This window comes from Drosophila persimilis, unplaced genomic scaffold (genome assembly GCF_003286085.1).
Source record: "Drosophila persimilis strain 14011-0111.01,24,50 unplaced genomic scaffold, DperRS2 tig00000715-arrow-arrow-pilon, whole genome shotgun sequence".
Lineage (NCBI taxonomy): Eukaryota > Metazoa > Arthropoda > Insecta > Diptera > Drosophilidae > Drosophila > Drosophila persimilis.
The window spans coordinates 849,949-872,710 of NW_020825343.1; positions in this window are offsets into that span (position 1 = coordinate 849,949).

Here is a 22,762-nt window from a genome sequence, read left to right on the forward strand (position 1 = left end):
GGTTTCAATTCAAGTTCGTCTCAGATCCAGACCTAAACCTCCTTCAAACTCCCTCGAATTGCTCTGAAACTGACTCCCAAAAGTAAGCCCAGAGTCATCTGCGTGTATTTTGGGGCAGGTTAGTGTTCGCTTTAGCCAGCCATTAAAGTGGATAAATGGTTGGCATGCTGCATACCCTTACCTTTGCCTATTCCCAGGCCCCCTTGCCACTCGGAAAGCCCCTTCCCTTGCATTCTTTGTATAGCTATCTCACTCTCGAACAGATGTTGTGTGACGATTCTGACTCTGGAACCGAAGTCGTGCTTTGGCCTGTTCCGAATCCCATTTTGTTCCGCAGCCGTCTATTTGAAACCGCTGCCACGGCATCCTGCCTCCTCAGTTGTGCTGCAGCAGTTGCTTTGTACACATTACTCGGGGCTCATCCTGCGCGTCGTTCTGTTCTTCGACTCCTGGGGATCATTGTTGTCGATTACGCCGTTACGTTCACGTTCCGTTCAACCTGTGACCTTTGTTTTCCATCCAGAAAGAAGCAAGCAAGTGTCAATACTTTGAGAAGAGCTTTCGACACCTTATCAGTTCCCCGGTACATATCTATGATTTGAATGAAAGCACCTTCCAAAATAGACAAAAACATATTTTGAATATAAAAATCCCAGAAAATGTAATGAAAAAAATCATGTAAAATAAAATTTAATGATAATATGTAACTATATCTCCAGACTTTTTTTTGGATTTTAGTTTTGAAACTTCACCTAGAAGTGCATAAAGTTTTGGGCAAACAGAATAGTGGTTTTATTTTATTTAAAAAACCTCAAATAATTGTTTTGGATTTGTTTGAAGTTCAGACTTTCTTTGCCGCAAATTATTAAATTAAGTTCCCCATTAAATCTGTTACAAGTACTGGAAATTTACATAGAAAACCACTTAACTTACCATTTGCTTTGTATTGAAAATGGTTTATAATTGAAATTGATCAATTAAGACATGAACAAATCACGAAAACTATCCGAATGCTCCGTCGCCTTCTATCTTACCCTTCACCTGTTACTCATACGCACTGTGGATCCTGACTTTTGTCGCGTGGATTAATGTGTAGAGTTCGAGGAATATACATGTACAAAAAAATATACATCACTAGGTAACAAGTTGATTTCATTTTAAGCATTGACTTCCTCCTCCGCCTCCTCTTTTGGCTCGTGTTGACCTTATTTCAGCGCATTTTTTTTAAGTTGGCGGCCAATGGACTTGGCTTCCCCAGTATCCCTGTAATTTCTTTTACTCTGTCTGTCCTCAGTTTTCTTCTCCTTGGCCCTGTATCTGTGCGTGTCTGACCAGATGTGGATTTGTTGTTGACACCCACAGAGCATTCACACAGAGATACTTCTTACGGTTTGCTTGCAGCAACAGCAGCCGACTCGCTCGATTTTCCCTGCCGACTGATGCTACTTGTTATGAATACTCTTTAACGGAATGGGGGTACAAAAGTTCAGACTACTAATTCTAGTACTTGGAAGCGAATTAAAGGTTGGAAAGCGGAGCATGGGAGAGAGAAACTCCACAAAAATAAGTGGTGGAATATTCATCTAGCTAAGATTGGTAACTCTCCGGGATCAAGCCGAAGCAAGCCGTAAAGTTAAAACTAATTGTTCTTAATCTTACCAGTCTATTGAGATTTAATAATATCAAAAAACTATTAACAAAATTATATCTTAAATACATACAATATACATTCAAAAATAAAATGAAGTCTATAGAATTGAATATCGCGGGAAAAGGTGGAAAGTTCAGCCTGATTTAAATATTCGGACAACAATTTGATTGATTGACTGATGGAGGTTGATTGGTTTTTGGTTAATATCTTTGGTTGGTTCAGCAGCTCGGTGAATCCGTCGACTACATAAGCGGACGGACACAGACGTCCATTGCTCCTCTCTCTAACATCTCAATCCTTCAAAGAAAGGGAATACAAATCTCGGCGAGTTAGTTGGCAACCCATTGAAGCTCCTCTCTTCTCAGCCTGTGCGCACGGTCCGAATATTGAGGGCATATGCCGAGAGAGTGGCGAGCTTCCGCTGTTGAACTTTAAAAGATATAGTATACTGCACAATACATACAATACAATATTTCTTCTCAAATGTCGATTTTGTTTTCAGGAGTGTTTTAAAAATTCCGGTGCTGAGCTAATTTTTTTTCATTGTACATATCTCGCGGCCGACGACGGGAAAACTTTAAGGAATCCTGTATGTCTTCGTCTCAGGCGATAATCACTGAAAACATTTTGGCCAGTAAGTCGGTTGGATAAGATTAAAGTCAAATTTTGTAGATTTTAAATTTATTACCCAGGGCAGAATTTGTTCTTCTCTGTTTTCTCTCTTGCATTCTTTTTATTTATGTGGCTTGCTCATTTTTGTGTAGTTTGCTCTTGCATTTGCAACGAGGGCAACCGTACTCTATCATACTCTCTAGCTCTCTACCTGCCAACCGATTGGCACCAGAAAAATTTCCTCACGATTTTCGCAAAAAATCATGATGGTTACATCATTAAATTTGCAAAAAATCGGCCTCATTTTCGTAGTCGAGATTTTGTCGCCGAACGACAGTCAGGAGCCCCACGATCCTGGGAAAGTGGGTCCTGCACCGATCTGGCGCCATGTATCTGAGATATAGCCTTCCGAATATTTCGATGTGCAAATCATTCGAATATTTGTTTTTTCTGTACGCTATATCTCAGCTATACGGCAGCCGATCGGAGCGTGGCATGGCTCTTCGTAATCGGGAGCGTCCTGCCAACCGACTGCCATCGGAAAAAAGGACATCCATTTTGTCACGATGTTCGCAAAAAATCATGATGGTTACATCATTAAATTTGCAAAAAATCGGCCTCATTTTCGTAGTCGAGATTTTGTCGCCGAACGACAGTCAGGAGCCCCACGATCCTAGGAAAGTGGGTCCTGCACCGATCTGGCGCCATGTATCTGAGATATAGCCTTCCGAAGATTTCGATGTGCAAATCATTCGAATATTTGTTTTTTCTGTACACTATATCTCAGCTATACGGCAGCCGATCGGAGAGTGGCATGGCTCTTCGTAATCGGGAGCGTCCTGCCAACCGACTGCCATCGGAAAAAAGGACATCCATTTTGTCACGATTTTCGCAAAAAATCATGATGGTTACATCATTAAATTTGCAAAAAATCGGCCTCATATTAGAAGTCGAGATTTTGTTGCCGAACGACAGTCAGGAGCCCCACGATCCTGGGAAAGTGGGTCCTGCACCGATCTGGCGCCATGTATCTGAGATATAGCCTTCCGAAGATTTCGATGTGCAAATCATTCGAATATTTGTTTTTTCTGTACGCTATATCTCAGCTATACGGCAGCCGATCGGAGCGTGGCATGGCTCTTCGTAATCGGGAGCGTCCTGCCAACCGACTGCCATCGGAAAAAAGGACATCCATTTTGTCACGATTTTCGCAAAAAATCATGATGGTTACATCATTAAATTTGCAAAAAATCGGCCTCATATTAGAAGTCGAGATTTTGTTGCCGAACGACAGTCAGGAGCCCCACGATCCTGGGAAAGTGGGTCCTGCACCGATCTGGCGCCATGTATCTGAGATATAGCCTTCCGAAGATTTCGATGTGCAAATCATTCGAATATTTGTTTTTTCTGTACACTATATCTCAGCTATACGGCAGCCGATCGGAGAGTGGCATGGCTCTTCGTAATCGGGAGCGTCCTGCCAACCGACTGCCATCGGAAAAAAGGACATCCATTTTGTCACGATGTTCGCAAAAAATCATGATGGTTACATCATTAAATTTAAAAAAATCGGCCTCATATTAGAAGTCGAGATTTTGATGGCGAACTTTAGTCAGGAGCCCCACGATCCTGGGAAAGTGGGTCCTGTACCGATCTGGCGCCATGTATCTGAGATATAGCCTTCCGAAGATTTCGATGTGCAAATCATTCGAATATTTGTATTTTCTGTACGCTATATCTCAGCTATACGGCAGCCGATCGGAGCGTGGCATGGCTCTTCGTAATCGGGAGCGTCCTGCCAACCGACTGCCATCGGAAAAAAGGACATCCATTTTGTCACGATGTTCGCAAAAAATCATGATGGTTACATCATTAAATTTGCAAAAAATCGGCCTCATTTTCGTAGTCGAGATTTTGTCGCCGAACGACAGTCAGGAGCCCCACGATCCTGGGAAAGTGGGTCCTGCACCGATCTGGCGCCATGTATCTGAGATATAGCCTTCCGAATATTTCGATGTGCAAATCATTCGAATATTTGTTTTTTCTGTACGCTATATCTCAGCTATACGGCAGCCGATCGGAGCGTGGCATGGCTCTTCGTAATCGGGAGCGTCCTGCCAACCGACTGCCATCGGAAAAAAGGACATCCATTTTGTCACGATGTTCGCAAAAAATCATGATGGTTACATCATTAAATTTAAAAAAATCGGCCTCATTTTCGTAGTCGAGATTTTGTCGCCGAACGACAGTCAGGAGCCCCACAATCCTGGGAAAGTGGGTCCTGCACCGATCTGGCGCCATGTATCTGAGATATAGCCTTCCGAATATTTCGATGTGCAAATCATTCGAATATTTGTTTTTTCTGTACGCTATATCTCAGCTATACGGCAGCCGATCGGAGCGTGGCATGGCTCTTCGTAATCGGGAGCGTCCTGCCAACCGACTGCCATCGGAAAAAAGGACATCCATTTTGTCACGATGTTCGCAAAAAATCATGATGGTTACATAATTAAATTTGCAAAAAAACGGCCTCATATTAGAAGTCGAGATTTTGTTGCCGAACGACAGTCTGGATCCCCACGATCCTGGAAAAGTGGGTCCTGTACCGATCTGGCGCCATGTATCTGAGATATAGCCTTCCGAAGATTTCGATGTGCAAATCATTCGAATATTTGTTTTTTCTGTACGCTATATCTCAGCTATTCGGCAGCCGATCGGAGCGTGGCATGGCTCTTCGTAATCGGGAGCGTCCTGCCAACCGACTGCCATCGGAAAAAAGGACATCCATTTTGTCACGATGTTCGCAAAAAATCATGATGGTTACATCATTAAATTTGCAAAAAATCGGCCTCATTTTCGTAGTCGAGATTTTGTCGCCGAACGACAGTCAGGAGCCCCACGATCCTGGGAAAGTGGGTCCTGCACCGATCTGGCGCCATGTATCTGAGATATAGCCTTCCGAATATTTCGAGGTGCAAATCATTCGAATATTTGTTTTTTCTGTACGCTATATCTCAGCTATACGGCAGCCGATCGGAGCGTGGCATGGCTCTTCGTAATCAGGAGCGTCCTGCCAACCGACTGCCATCGGAAAAAAGGACATCCATTTTGTCACGATGTTCGCAAAAAATCATGATGGTTACATCATTAAATTTGCAAAAAATCGGCCTCATATTAGAAGTCGAGATTTTGATGGCGAACGATAGTCAGGAGCCCCACGATCCTGGGAAAGTGGGTCCTGCACCGATCTGGCGCCATGTATCTGGGATATAGCCTTCCGAAGATTTCGATGTGCAAATCATTCGAATATTTGTTTTTTCTGTACGCTATATCTCAGCTATACGGCAGCCGATCGGAGCGTGGCATGGCTCTTCGTAATCGGGAGCGTCCTGCCAACCGACTGCCATCGAAAAAAAGGACATCCATTTTGTCACGATTTTCGCAAAAAATCATGATGGTTACATAATTAAATTTGCAAAAAAAACGGCCTCATATTAGAAGTCGAGATTTTGTTGCCGAACGACAGTCTGGATCCCCACGATCCTGGAAAAGTGGGTCCTGTACCGATCTGGCGCCATGTATCTGAGATATAGCCTTCCGAAGATTTCGATGTGCAAATCATTCGAATATTTGTTTTTTCTGTACGCTATATCTCAGCTATACGGCAGCCGATCGGAGCGTGGCATGGCTCTTCGTAATCGGGAGCGTCCTGCCAACCGACTGCCATCGGAAAAAAGGACATCCATTTTGTCACGATGTTCGCAAAACATCATGATGGTTACATCATTAAATTTCCAAAAAATCGGCCTCATTTTCGTAGTCGAGATTTTGTCGCCGAACGACAGTCAGGAGCCCCACGATCCTGGGAAAGTGGGTCCTGCACCGATCTGGCGCCATGTATCTGGGATATAGCCTTCCGAAGATTTCGATGTGCAAATCATTCGAATATTTGTTTTTTCTGTACGCTATATCTCAGCTATACGGCAGCGGATCGGAGCGTGGCATGGCTCTTCGTAATCGGGAGCGTCCTGCCAACCGACTGCCATCGGAAAAAAGGACATCCATTTTGTCACGATGTTCGCAAAAAAACATGATGGTTACATCATTAAATTTCCAAAAAATCGGCCTCATTTTCGTAGTCGAGATTTTGTCGCCGAACGACAGTCAGGAGCCCCACGATCCTGGGAAAGTGGGTCCTGCACCGATCTGGCGCTATGTATCTGGGATATAGCCTTCCGAAGATTTCGATGTGCAAATCATTCGAATATTTGTTTTTTCTGTACGCTATATCTCAGCTATACGGCAGCCGATCGGAGCGTGGCATGGCTCTTCGTAATCGGGAGCGTCCTGCCAACCGACTGCCATCGGAAAAAAGGACATCCATTTTGTCACGATGTTCGCAAAAAATCATGATGGTTACATCATTAAATTTGCAAAAAATCGGCCTCATTTTCGTAGTCGAGATTTTGTCGCCGAACGACAGTCAGGAGCCCCACGATCCTGGGAAAGTGGGTCCTGCACCGATCTGGCGCCATGTATCTGAGATATAGCCTTCCGAATATTTCGATGTGCAAATCATTCGAATATTTGTTTTTTCTGTACGCTATATCTCAGCTATACGGCAGCCGATCGGAGCGTGGCATGGCTCTTCGTAATCGGGAGCGTCCTGCCAACCGACTGCCATCGGAAAAAAGGACATCCATTTTGTCACGATGTTCGCAAAAAATCATGATGGTTACATCATTAAATTTAAAAAAAATCGGCCTCATTTTCGTAGTCGAGATTTTGTCGCCGAACGACAGTCAGGAGCCCCACGATCCTGGGAAAGTGGGTCCTGCACCGAGCTGGCGCCATGTATCTGAGATATAGTCTTCCGAAGATTTCGATGTGCAAATCACTCGAATATTTGTTTTTTCTGTACGCTATATCTCAGCTATACGGCAGCCGATCGGAGAGTGGCATGGCTATTCGTAATCGGGAGCGTCCTGCCAACCGACTGCCATCGGAAAAAAGGACATCCATTTTGTCACGATTTTCGCAAAAAATCATGATGGTTACATCATTAAATTTGCAAAAAATCGGCCTCATATTAGAAGTCGAGATTTTGTTGCCGAGCGACAGTCTGGATCCCCACGATCCTGGGAAAGTGGGTCCTGCACCGATCTGGCGCCATGTATCTGAGATATAGCCTTCCGAAGATTTCGATGTGCAAATCATTCGAATATTTGTTTTTTCTGTACACTATATCTCAGCTATACGGCAGCCGATCGGAGAGTGGCATGGCTCTTCGTAATCGGGAGCGTCCTGCCAACCGACTGCCATCGGAAAAAAGGACATCCATTTTGTCACGATGTTCGCAAAAAATCATGATGGTTACATCATTAAATTTGCAAAAAATCGGCCTCATTTTCGTAGTCCAGATTTTGTCGCCGAACGACAGTCTGGATCCCAACGATCCTGGGAAAGTATGTTCTGCACCGATCTGGCGCCATGTATCTGAGATATAGCCTTCCGAAGATTTCGATGTGCAAATCATTCGAATATTTGTTTTTTCTGTACGCTATATCTCAGCTATACGGCAGCCGATCGGAGAGTGGCATGGCTATTCGTAATCGGGAGCGTCCTGCCAACCGACTGCCATCGGAAAAAAGAACATCCATTTTGTCACGATTTTCGCAAAAAATCATGATGGTTACATCATTAAATTTGCAAAAAATCGGCCTCATATTAAAAGTCGAGATTTTGTCGCCGAACGACAGTCTGGATCCCAACGATCCTGGGAAAGTATGTTCTGCACCGATCTGGCGCCATGTATCTGAGATATAGCCTTCCGAAGATTTCGATGTGCAAATCATTCGCATATTTGTGTTTTCTGTTCACTATATCTCAGCTATACGGCAGCCGATCGGAGCGTGGCGTGGCTCTTCGTAATCGGGAGCGTCCTGCCAACCGACTGCCATCGGAAAAAAGGACATCCATTTTGTCACGATTTTCGCAAAAAATCATGATTACATCATTAAATTTGCAAAAAATCGGCCTCATTTTCGTAGTCGAGATTTTGTCGCCGAACGACAGTCAGGAGCCCCACGATCCTGGGAAAGTGGGTCCTGCACCGATCTGGCGCCATGTATCTGAGATATAGTCTTCCGAAGATTTCGATGTGCAAATCATTCGAATATTTGTTTTTTCTGTACGCTATATCTCAGCTATACGGCAGCCGATCGGAGCGTGGCATGGCTCTTCGTAATCGGGAGCGTCCTGCCAACCGACTGCCATCGGAAAAAAGGACATCCATTTTGTCACGATTTTCGCAAAATATCATGATGGTTACATCATTAAATTTGCAAAAAATCGGCCTCATTTTCGTAGTCGAGATTTTGTCGCCGAACGACAGTCAGGAGCCCCACGATCCTGGGAAAGTGGGTCCTGCACCGATCTGGCGCCATGTATCTGAGATATAGCCTTCCGAAGATTTCGATGTGCAAATCATTCGAATATTTGTTTTTTCTGTACGCTATATCTCAGCTATACGGCAGCCGATCGGAGAGTGGCATGGCTATTCGTAATCGGGAGCGTCCTGCCAACCGACTGCCATCGGAAAAAAGAACATCCATTTTGTCACGATTTTCGCAAAAAATCATGATGGTTACATCATTAAATTTGCAAAAAATCGGCCTCATATTAAAAGTCGAGATTTTGTCGCCGAACGACAGTCAGGAGCCCCACGATCCTGGGAAAGTGGGTCCTGCACCGATCTGGCGCCATGTATCTGAGATATAGTCTTCCGAAGATTTCGATGTGCAAATCATTCGAATATTTGTTTTTTCTGTACGCTATATCTCAGCTATACGGCAGCCGATCGGAGCGTGGCATGGCTCTTCGTAATCGGGAGCGTCCTGCCAACCGACTGCCATCGGAAAAAAGGACATCCATTTTGTCACGATTTTCGCAAAAAATCATGATGGTTACATCATTAAATTTGCAAAAAATCGGCCTCATATTAGAAGTCGAGATTTTGATGGCGAACGACAGTCAGGAGCCCCACGATCCTGGGAAAGTGGGTCCTGCACCGATCTGGCGCCATGTATCTGGGATATAGCCTTCCGAAGATTTCGATGTGCAAATCATTCGAATATTTGTTTTTCTGTACGCTATATCTCAGCTATACGGCAGCCGATCGGAGAGTGGCATGGCTCTTCGTAATCGGGAGCGTCCTGCCAACCGACTGCCATCGGAAAAAAGGACATCCATTTTGTCACGATTTTCGCAAAATATCATGATGGTTACATCATTAAATTTGCAAAAAATCGGCCTCATATTAGAAGTCGAGATTTTGATGGCGAACGACAGTCAGGAGCCCCACGATCCTGGGAAAGTGGGTCCTGCACCGATCTGGCGCCATGTATCTGAGATATAGCTTTCCGAAGATTTCGATATGCAAATCATTCGAATATTTGTATTTTCTGTACGCTATATCTCAGCTATACGGCAGCCGATCGGAGCGTGGCATGGCTCTTCGTAATCGGGAGCGTCCTGCCAACCGACTGCCATCGGAAAAAAGGACATTCATTTTGTCACGATTTTCGCAAAATATCATGGTGGTTACATCATTAAATTTGCAAAAAATCGGCCTCATATTAGAAGTCGAGATTTTGTTGCCGAACGACAGTCTGGATCCCCACGATCCTGAGAAAGTGGGTCCTGCACCGATCTGGCGCCATGTATCTGAGATATAGCTTTCCGAAGATTTCGATATGCAAATCATTCGAATATTTGTATTTTCTGTACGCTATATCTCAGCTATACGGCAGCCGATCGGAGAGTGGCATGGCTCTTCGTAATCGGGAGCGTCCTGCCAACCGACTGCCATCGGAAAAAAGGACATCCATTTTGTCACGATTTTCGCAAAATATCATGATGGTTACATCATTAAATTTGCAAAAAATCGGCCTCATTTTCGTAGTCGAGATTTTGTCGCCGAACGACAGTCAGGAGCCCCACGTTCCTGGGAAAGTGGGTCCTGCACCGATATGGCGCCATGTATCTGAGATATAGCCTTCCGAAGATTTCGATGTGCAAATCATTCGAATATTTGTATTTTCTGTACGCTATATCTCAGCTATACGGCAGCCGATCGGAGCGTGGCATGGCTCTTCGTAATCGGGAGCGTCCTGCCAACCGACTGCCATCGGAAAAAAGGACATCTATTTTGTCACGATTTTCGCAAAATATCATGATGGTTACATCATTAAATTTGCAAAAAATCGGCCTCATATTAGAAGTCGAGATTTTGTTGCCGAACGACAGTCTGGATCCCCACGATCCTGGGAAAGTGGGTCCTGCACCGATATGGCGCCATGTATCTGAGATATAGCCTTCCGAAGATTTCGATGTGCAAATCATTCGAATATTTGTTTTTCTGTACGCTATATCTCAGCTATACGGCAGCCGATCGGAGAGTGGCATGGCTCCTCGTAATCGGGAGCGTCCTGCCAACCGACTGCCATCGGAAAAAAGGACATTCATTTTGTCACGATTTTCGCAAAATATCATGATGGTTACATCATTAAATTTGCAAAAAATCGGCCTCATATTAGAAGTCGAGATTTTGTTGCCGAACGACAGTCTGGATCCCCACGATCCTGGGAAAGTGGGTCCTGCACCGATATGGCGCCATGTATCTGAGATATAGCCTTCCGAAGATTTCGATGTGCAAATCATTCGAATATTTGTTTTTCTGTACGCTATATCTCAGCTATACGGCAGCCGATCGGAGAGTGGCATGGCTCCTCGTAATCGGGAGCGTCCTGCCAACCGACTGCCATCGGAAAAAAGGACATCCATTTTGTCACGATTTTCGCAAAATATCATGATGGTTACATCATTAAATTTGCAAAAAATCGGCCTCATTTTCGTAGTCGAGATTTTGTCGCCGAACGACAGTCAGGAGCCCCACGTTCCTGGGAAAGTGGGTCCTGCACCGATATGGCGCCATGTATCTGAGATATAGCCTTCCGAAGATTTCGATGTGCAAATCATTCGAATATTTGTATTTTCTGTACGCTATATCTCAGCTATACGGCAGCCGATCGGAGCGTGGCATGGCTCTTCGTAATCGGGAGCGTCCTGCCAACCGACTGCCATCGGAAAAAAGGACATCTATTTTGTCACGATTTTCGCAAAATATCATGATGGTTACATCATTAAATTTGCAAAAAATCGGCCTCATATTAGAAGTCGAGATTTTGTTGCCGAACGACAGTCTGGATCCCCACGATCCTGGGAAAGTGGGTCCTGCACCGATATGGCGCCATGTATCTGAGATATAGCCTTCCGAAGATTTCGATGTGCAAATCATTCGAATATTTGTTTTTTCTGTACACTATATCTCAGCTATACGGCAGCCGATCGGAGAGTGGCATGGCTCTTCGTAATCGGGAGCATCCTGCCAACCGACTGCCTTCGGAAAAAAGGACATCCATTTTGTCACGATTTTCGCAAAAAATCATGATGGTTACATCATTAAATTTGCAAAAAATCGGCCTCATTTTCGTAGTCCAGATTTTGTCGCCGAACGACAGTCAGGAGCCCTACGATCCTGGGAAAGTGGGTCCTGCACCGATCTGGCGGCATGTATCTGAGATATAGCCTTCCGAAGATTTCGATGTGCAAATCATTCGAATATTTGTTTTTCTGTACGCTATATCTCAGCTATACGGCAGCCGATCGGAGAGTGGCATGGCTCTTCGTAATCGGGAGCGTCCTGCCAACCGACTGCCACCGGAAAAAAGGACATCCATTTTGTCACGATTTTCGCAAAAAATCATGATGGTTACATCATTAAATTTGCAAAAAATCGGCCTCATTTTCGTAGTCCAGATTTTGTCGCCGAACGACAGTCAGGAGCCCTACGATCCTGGGAAAGTGGGTCCTGCACCGATCTGGCGGCATGTATCTGAGATATAGCCTTCCGAAGATTTCGATGTGCAAATCATTCGAATATTTGTTTTTCTGTACGCTATATCTCAGCTATACGGCAGCCGATCGGAGAGTGGCATGGCTCTTCGTAATCGGGAGCGTCCTGCCAACCGACTGCCATCGGAAAAAAGGACATCCATTTTGTCACGATTTTCGCAAAAAATCATGATGGTTACATCATTAAATTTGCAAAAAATCGGCCTCATTTTCGTAGTCCAGATTTTGTCGCCGAACGACAGTCAGGAGCCCTACGATCCTGGGAAAGTGGGTCCTGCACCGATCTGGCGGCATGTATCTGAGATATAGCCTTCCGAAGATTTCGATGTGCAAATCATTCGAATATTTGTTTTTCTGTACGCTATATCTCAGCTATACGGCAGCCGATCGGAGAGTGGCATGGCTCTTCGTAATCGGGAGCGTCCTGCCAACCGACTGCCATCGGAAAAAAGGACATCCATTTTGTCACGATTTTCGCAAAAAATCATGATGGTTACATCATTAAATTTGCAAAAAATCGGCCTCATTTTCGTAGTCCAGATTTTGTCGCCGAACGACAGTCAGGAGCCCCACGTTCCTGGGAAAGTGGGTCCTGCACCGATATGGCGCCATGTATCTGAGATATAGCCTTCCGAAGATTTCGATGTGCAAATCATTCGAATATTTGTATTTTCTGTACGCTATATCTCAGCTATACGGCAGCCGATCGGAGCGTGGCATGGCTCTTCGTAATCGGGAGCGTCCTGCCAACCGACTGCCATCGGAAAAAAGGACATCTATTTTGTCACGATTTTCGCAAAATATCATGATGGTTACATCATTAAATTTGCAAAAAATCGGCCTCATATTAGAAGTCGAGATTTTGTTGCCGAACGACAGTCTGGATCCCCACGATCCTGGGAAAGTGGGTCCTGCACCGATATGGCGCCATGTATCTGAGATATAGCCTTCCGAAGATTTCGATGTGCAAATCATTCGAATATTTGTTTTTTCTGTACACTATATCTCAGCTATACGGCAGCCGATCGGAGAGTGGCATGGCTCTTCGTAGTCGGGAGCGTCCTGCCAACCGACTGCCATCGGAAAAAAGGACATCTATTTTGTCACGATTTTCGCAAAATATCATGATGGTTACATCATTAAATTTGCAAAAAATCGGCCTCATATTAGAAGTCGAGATTTTGTTGCCGAACGACAGTCTGGATCCCCACGATCCTGGGAAAGTGGGTCCTGCACCGATATGGCGCCATGTATCTGAGATATAGCCTTCCGAAGATTTCGATGTGCAAATCATTCGAATATTTGTTTTTTCTGTACACTATATCTCAGCTATACGGCAGCCGATCGGAGAGTGGCATGGCTCTTCGTAGTCGGGAGCATCCTGCCAACCGACTGCCTTCGGAAAAAAGGACATCCATTTTGTCACGATTTTCGCAAAAAATCATGATGGTTACATCATTAAATTTGCAAAAAATCGGCCTCATTTTCGTAGTCCAGATTTTGTCGCCGAACGACAGTCAGGAGCCCTACGATCCTGGGAAAGTGGGTCCTGCACCGATCTGGCGGCATGTATCTGAGATATAGCCTTCCGAAGATTTCGATGTGCAAATCATTCGAATATTTGTTTTTCTGTACGCTATATCTCAGCTATACGGCAGCCGATCGGAGAGTGGCATGGCTCTTCGTAATCGGGAGCGTCCTGCCAACCGACTGCCATCGGAAAAAAGGACATCCATTTTGTCACGATTTTCGCAAAAAATCATGATGGTTACATCATTAAATTTGCAAAAAATCGGCCTCATTTTCGTAGTCCAGATTTTGTCGCCGAACGACAGTCAGGAGCCCTACGATCCTGGGAAAGTGGGTCCTGCACCGATCTGGCGGCATGTATCTGAGATATAGCCTTCCGAAGATTTCGATGTGCAAATCATTCGAATATTTGTTTTTCTGTACGCTATATCTCAGCTATACGGCAGCCGATCGGAGAGTGGCATGGCTCTTCGTAATCGGGAGCGTCCTGCCAACCGACTGCCATCGGAAAAAAGGACATCCATTTTGTCACGATTTTCGCAAAAAATCATGATGGTTACATCATTAAATTTGCAAAAAATCGGCCTCATTTTCGTAGTCCAGATTTTGTCGCCGAACGACAGTCAGGAGCCCTACGATCCTGGGAAAGTGGGTCCTGCACCGATCTGGCGGCATGTATCTGAGATATAGCCTTCCGAAGATTTCGATGTGCAAATCATTCGAATATTTGTATTTTCTGTACGCTATATCTCAGCTATACGGCAGCCGATCGGAGCGTGGCATGGCTCTTCGTAATCGGGAGCGTCCTGCCAACCGACTGCCATCGGAAAAAAGGACATCCATTTTGTCACGATTTTCGCAAAAAATCATGATGGTTACATCATTAAATTTGCAAAAAATCGGCCTCATTTTCGTAGTCCAGATTTTGTCGCCGAACGACAGTCAGGAGCCCCACGTTCCTGGGAAAGTGGGTCCTGCACCGATATGGCGCCATGTATCTGAGATATAGCCTTCCGAAGATTTCGATGTGCAAATCATTCGAATATTTGTATTTTCTGTACGCTATATCTCAGCTATACGGCAGCCGATCGGAGCGTGGCATGGCTCTTCGTAATCGGGAGCGTCCTGCCAACCGACTGCCATCGGAAAAAAGGACATCTATTTTGTCACGATTTTCGCAAAATATCATGATGGTTACATCATTAAATTTGCAAAAAATCGGCCTCATATTAGAAGTCGAGATTTTGTTGCCGAACGACAGTCTGGATCCCCACGATCCTGGGAAAGTGGGTCCTGCACCGATATGGCGCCATGTATCTGAGATATAGCCTTCCGAAGATTTCGATGTGCAAATCATTCGAATATTTGTTTTTTCTGTACACTATATCTCAGCTATACGGCAGCCGATCGGAGAGTGGCATGGCTCTTCGTAGTCGGGAGCATCCTGCCAACCGACTGCCTTCGGAAAAAAGGACATCCATTTTGTCACGATTTTCGCAAAAAATCATGATGGTTACATCATTAAATTTGCAAAAAATCGGCCTCATTTTCGTAGTCCAGATTTTGTCGCCGAACGACAGTCAGGAGCCCTACGATCCTGGGAAAGTGGGTCCTGCACCGATCTGGCGGCATGTATCTGAGATATAGCCTTCCGAAGATTTCGATGTGCAAATCATTCGAATATTTGTTTTTCTGTACGCTATATCTCAGCTATACGGCAGCCGATCGGAGAGTGGCATGGCTCTTCGTAATCGGGAGCGTCCTGCCAACCGACTGCCATCGGAAAAAAGGACATCCATTTTGTCACGATTTTCGCAAAAAATCATGATGGTTACATCATTAAATTTGCAAAAAATCGGCCTCATTTTCGTAGTCCAGATTTTGTCGCCGAACGACAGTCAGGAGCCCTACGATCCTGGGAAAGTGGGTCCTGCACCGATCTGGCGGCATGTATCTGAGATATAGCCTTCCGAAGATTTCGATGTGCAAATCATTCGAATATTTGTTTTTCTGTACGCTATATCTCAGCTATACGGCAGCCGATCGGAGAGTGGCATGGCTCTTCGTAATCGGGAGCGTCCTGCCAACCGACTGCCATCGGAAAAAAGGACATCCATTTTGTCACGATTTTCGCAAAAAATCATGATGGTTACATCATTAAATTTGCAAAAAATCGGCCTCATTTTCGTAGTCCAGATTTTGTCGCCGAACGACAGTCAGGAGCCCCACGTTCCTGGGAAAGTGGGTCCTGCACCGATATGGCGCCATGTATCTGAGATATAGCCTTCCGAAGATTTCGATGTGCAAATCATTCGAATATTTGTATTTTCTGTACGCTATATCTCAGCTATACGGCAGCCGATCGGAGCGTGGCATGGCTCTTCGTAATCGGAAGCGTCCTGCCAACCGACTGCCATCGGAAAAAAGGACATCCATTTTGTCACGATTTTCGCAAAAAAATCATGATGGTTACATCATTAAATTTGCAAAAAATCGGCCTCATATTAGAAGTCGAGATTTTGATGGCGAACGACAGTCAGGAGCCCCACGATCCTGGGAAAGTGGGTCCTGCACCGATCTGGCGCCATGTATCTGAGATATAGCCTTCCGAAGATTTCGATGTGCAAATCATTCGAATATTTGTATTTTCTGTACGCTATATCTCAGCTATACGGCAGCCGATCGGAGCGTGGCATGGCTCTTCGTAATCGGGAGCGTCCTGCCAACCGACTGCCATCGGAAAAAAGGACATCTATTTTGTCACGATTTTCGCAAAATATCATGATGGTTACATCATTAAATTTGCAAAAAATCGGCCTCATTTTCGTAGTCCAGATTTTGTCGCCGAACGACAGTCAGGAGCCCTACGATCCTGGGAAAGTGGGTCCTGCACCGATCTGGCGCCATGTATCTGAGATATAGCTTTCCGAAGATTTCGATGTGCAAATCATTCGAATATTTGTATTTTCTGTACGCTATACCCAGCTATACGGCAGCCGATCGGAGCGTGGCATGGCTCTTCGTAATCGGAAGCGTCCTGCCAACCGACTGCCATCGGAAAAAAGGACATCCATTTTGTCACGATTTTCGCAAAAAAATCATGATGGTTACATCATTAAATTTGCAAAAAATCGGCCTCATATTAGAAGTCGAGATTTTGATGGCGAACGACAGTCAGGAGCCCCACGATCCTGGGAAAGTGGGTCCTGCACCGATCTGGCGCCATGTATCTGAGATATAGCCTTCCGAAGATTTCGATGTGCAAATCATTCGAATATTTGTATTTTCTGTACGCTATATCTCAGCTATACGGCAGCCGATCGGAGCGTGGCAGGGCTCTTCGTAATCGGGAGCGTCCTGCCAACCGACTGCCATCGGAAAAAAGGACATCCATTTTGTCACGATTTTCGCAAAATATCATGATGGTTACATCATTAAATTTGCAAAAAATCGGCCTCATTTTCGTAGTCCAGATTTTGTTGCCGAACGACAATCTGGATCCCCACGATCCTGGGAAAGTGGGTCCTGCACCGATATGGCGCCATGTATCTGAGATATAGCCTTCCGAAGATTTCGATGTGCAAATCATTCGAATATTTGTTTTTTCTGTACACTATATCTCAGCTATACGGCAGCCGATCGGAGAGTGGCATGGCTATTCGTAATCGGGAGCGTCCTGCCAACCGACTGCCTTCGGAAAAAAGGACATCCATTTTGTCACGATTTTCGCAAAAAATCATGATGGTTACATCATTAAATTTGCAAAAAATCGGCCTCATATTAGAAGTCGAGATTTTGATGGCGAACGACAGTCAGGAGCCCCACGATCCTGGGAAAGTGGGTCTTGCACCGATCTGGCGCCATGTATCTGAGATATAGCCTTCCGAAGATTTCGATGTGCAAATCATTCGAATATTTGTTTTTCTGTACGCTATATCTCAGCTATACGGCAGCCGATCGGAGAGTGGCATGGCTCTTCGTAATCGGGAGCGTCCTGCCAACCGACTGCCATCGGAAAAAAGGACATCCATTTTGTCACGATTTTCGCAAAAAATCATGATGGTTACATCATTAAATTTGCAAAAAATCGGCCTCATTTTCGTAGTCGAGATTTTGTTGCCGAACGACAGTCTGGATACTCGCGATCCTGGGAGAGTCATTCCTTTACCGATCTGGCCCTATTTGTCTGAGATATAGCCTTCCAAAGATTCTGATTTTCACACCATTCAAATACTGGTTTCTTCTGCACTCTATATCTCGGCTAAACAGCGGCCGATCGGGGTCCGGCATGTCTTTCGTAACCGGGAGAGTACACAAATGTACTCTGACACAAATGTAGCCAGAAACAACAGCTGTAAGAAAAGAAGGAAGATATGAGGTGACAAGTGCAGGCATAATCCGAAACGTACCTGCCATTTCATTCGATACCTTCCTACCGATGCACCCTCTAGCCCAGAAGAACGAAACCCCCAAATGTATACAGCATATCTGGGCACCTACAAGGAATCTACAACAGATGTTCAAATATTCTTAATATGAGCCATTCTCTCTCTGTAGCGTTCTTGGAAGCATCTTCAGCTCCTGCTGCTGTCACATATATTTCCCTGGCTGTCGCCTAAGGCCTGGTTACCTTACAATCGACACCTCTAGCAGCCTACTAAGGACGGGATAACACTGTTTTGTGCTGTCTGCTCTGAGAATATAGGCTTTTTCCCACAACGCTTGGCAACGTTTCTGTTTGCCCCGTAAGGACTCATCATCTGCTCGACTTCCTGCTTTGTTTGCCTGTGGCTGCGCCTGACTTTTTGTCAGGGTCTCCTCTTTTTCTTTCTGTACAATCCCTACCCATTTCAGTGTCCTTTTTCAGCAAAGGCGCTGCCCCTGGTCTGACTGGCGGCATTTCACTTTCAACACTCCTGGGATATGAGGGACTATAAGAGAAGAGGAAAAATGGAAAGAAATTGTTGAGCAATTTTGCACACGTTAAAAAAGCCGTATAGGAGATTTTTAAATGAAAATGTATTGCGCTGCTGCTGCTAATTGCAAAATTTGTGGTTTCTGCTCGGTTTATAATGTTTTTAATTCGTGCATTTCAACGACAATTCAGATAACTCACTCATGTTTTTGCGAAAGCATAAATTATTCTTTCTCTTTATTCTTAGCATTTTTTTCCTCTGGAGAACAATTCGGACAGCAATCACACCCCACACACCCGCTTTCTCTGCACAAGTTTCCACAAACTACGTCAGAAAAATGAAAGCCTTTTCCATGTCAGTGGCTCATTTAGCCCGCTGTCAGAACATAACTTTTGCTCTATTACCTCCGTAGCTCCGTAGCTGGAGTCGCAGCTCTCGACTCATTCCTACTTTGCCACAAGAAACTGGAAAGCCCCAACCACAGGAACCAAATGTCACATTCAAATTCAGTTTCAGTTTGCCTTGTGACGGAAAAGTAAACGAAAAGTGCAAAAATTGATGCTATGTGTGGATGGAAGATAGTGTGTGTGCGTCATTTTATTTCGTTTCCATTTGCAATTTTTTTTTGGATTGTGCATTGTGAATTAATCCCTGTTGCCCTCCATTTATTCGCTTTCTGCTTTTCCATCGTTTCTTTTTTTCGTTTCCCGCTACTCGTTCTCTCGCTTATTTCACTCTTTGTCCACTTTATGTTTCTAATTACACGCTCATTTTTAACTTGAAACGCAATTTCAAACGCAGGCTCTGTATGGTTGAGTTGGCCAGGTTTTAGTTACACTTTACCACTTCGCTCCTCCCGATGAAGAAAACTCTGAAAAGAGTCCTTTTTTAGTAGTCTGATGTGTCGGAAGAGATGGCCGGGCATTTCTTTTAAATTATTATTCAATCACTCTCCTAATTAGTTTTCCTCTGACATCCTTGAAGCCTAGTCTCTCGTAAAGAGTTACGCCGAAGTCAGTTGTTTCTCCCTCTACTGAGAATCAGACTCACTTCCCTGTGTTCTAGAGAGCCTTTAACATTGCCGGAACACTTACAGACCCTTGAGACATGAGAGCTGCCTGTTAGTGCTACATGCCCCCTGATATACACAGCGGGACCACTGACCCTTGTCCCCTTGGCCGCTTTGGACACTCTCCTCTTCCTCCCACAGCATTAGGAAAAGGCGCACTTAATAAATTTCATAATATAATTGACTCATTAAAATTAGGAACATGCAAGGCCAACCGAACCATGCGCACAAACAACGAGTATAAACGAGACTCTTGCCCGCTCGGACGGACGGTCTGCCTTCTTCTGTCTGCAAATATTCATGGAAATATACAAATTGCTTGATAACTGCGCACTTTGTGTTCATTACAGTCTCTCATCATCAATGAGAGCTTAAGCTCAAAAGAGTTTATATTACTGACCTTCATTTGACCTTTTGGGACAGATTATGGATGTACATTTAAGATTATTTAAACATCATATGACCGTCTGAACTGAAGGAAAAAACTGTGCATCACACAATGAATACTGGCAGCTGCTGCTCCTTCTGGTCCTGCACGATATGTAATGACTAGAGTCAACGATGTCAATCATTGTTGTCATCTTCGTTTAATCAATAATATACACGTGTTTGTATAGCTCTGTCTGTGTGCCTGCCTTTCTGTGTGCGTGTGCAATCGACTGCCTCAGCCATTCCAACTGTTAGAGGCTCAACTCTGACTCGACTGAAAGCATTGTGAACACCGAGCGGTAGAGCGGGAGAAAGCTGGTTCAAAGTCTGGCCTGTCATCCAAGTAAGCCTAAGGACAGCATATCGTGTTCGCATCTGTGTGCATCTGTGTTAGCTCTCCCCGTATTTAAGAGCTAATTAAATACACATCTATTGGAGGCCAAAAAATGCACCATCAAAGATTGGATATCAAAAGTCTTACTTTAACAAATATACATTAATATTGATGAAAACAAGAGCTAAATATGTTAAGGGAGGAAGTTTTTAAGTTTTCCACCGAAAAAACCGAAGGTACCGGGAAGTTCATCACACCGACGCAATTTCTATTCAATTCTCGTAGAACATGTCCTGTGAATGCCAAATGTCTGTTCGAAAATAGTCCATTATATTTGGCTGCGAACCTTTTGCTAATAGTGTGAATACATAAATCGACAGTAAAGTACCGTCGTCACAAAAACTACTGTGTACCAGCAGCTTAAGAAATATCAAGAGAAAGAGCAGCTGAAAGTCTATGGAAATGAAAAATGCTTGGGCTGGATGCACTCACGCTGGCACAATTCGAGAATAATTAATGTATTGCTCATACGCAGCGTGAGACGTACATTTATTGAAGCTGTTCTGGGTGAGAATAGCGTGGCCGGACCAGGCCAATCCACAGGAGAATACAAGTCAAAGACATAAATCTTCAAACAATAAAGCACACAAAAGTGAGAACCTGAACGAGCAGGGCTTCTATGATTTACGGCTCCTGGGTTCATCGTAATGCCTTTTAATAGCATCCACCCCCAGATTCGCCTCTGGCTCCGACCGCCCGTATGATATGTGATCACACATCGACGTCACTTTGGTGTTTGGCCTTTTGCATTTAGGTTCCGTTTGCTGGTCCCATCTCCCTTTAGAGAACTGTGTTCCCACATCAATTGCTCCTTCGATTTCAGGGCCTAAGCCAATTTATCTGGTTAAATATATATGGGGAAATCTAGTTTGGGGAGCGGCGAATGAGAGCCAGGTAAGCGGTTGAATTTATGCATTCTGAATATCACTTTACACAGCCAAATTAGTCGCTAAACACATATTTATTGCCAAATATTTCTGTTGTTAGATTAACGAACAAGTTTGTGCATAAGCGGAAAGTTAGTTTATTGATTTCATTTAAAATCTGCATAAAATATTCGATTTCGTGTCTGTGTACCTTTGTGGCTTTTGTGGACGAACCGAGATTGCAGCTGGTTTTTCGTGAATTATTGCGGGAATTGTGTATTGCCAGGAGATATGATGTGTAGTAGACCATTTTATAGCTTGTGGCGAAATATATAAGTGCAGGCAAACTCTACACAAACAAGTCCTTGGTCCTTAAAGATGGCTAAACATTTCGCACTCGAAGCTGATTTTGATTTAAAAGTTTCGATTTACTTAACGGTCTAGTCCAATTTTATTGTATTTTTCGCTTTCAAGCTACAGCCCCTGTCACAGCTACTTCTCTCTTATTGTTAGAGTCCCCTTTCACTTACAGTTCTACCACCATCTCTCCTTTGTTTTTATCATTTTCTTAGTTACATTTTTTTCTGCTAAAACCAGATTTTGATTTCCACTCGAACAAGCTAGGAAAGTGTTCTCGCCTGGTTTTTGGTCTATGGCTGCAAAAATTTTAATTTTAATTTTAACAAGTCGAACGTGTCGAGCTAACTATATGCCTCTTTGAACCTCCTAATTTTGCTCCTGCAGCTTTAGGCCAAACCTCTTTGCTGTCTGCTTTTCATAATTAATATTGGGCTGAAAATGAAATTCGTCTCTATTACGTCTCTATTTACGCACTAATAAAGACTGTTGAAGTTCCGTCTAGGGAATCCAATATTAGTTATGTCTGGCCATATACTCGTATAAAAGACGCTCCCATTAATGGAAGGGCATGGCCGATTGCGAGGCATAGTCAATGCAAAAATATTGCCAACATTCCGCAAAACAACGCAAACTGCCACTGCCGGCTATTTAGTCTATTTCCCGTAGCCGAAGGGTGGTCCGGAGAGGTAAGCTGACTGAGTTATAACTGTTTACGTTTGCTGTTATATTTGGTTTACGTATTCACTTAAAAGAGCGACAGCAGAGTTCCTGATCCGACGACTGTCATGCTTCTGTGGGACATATGAAGTGTTCTCCTTGAACCAGAATGCCCCTCTGGGGGTGCCTTTGCGTGCATCCTACTGATTGCCAGTACTGCCAGGGGGTTTCTGTTTCTACTAAGAAGGGAATGTTTTAACTGTGCTTCAGAAACGCTAATGTGTATGTGTGTACGCATTTGGA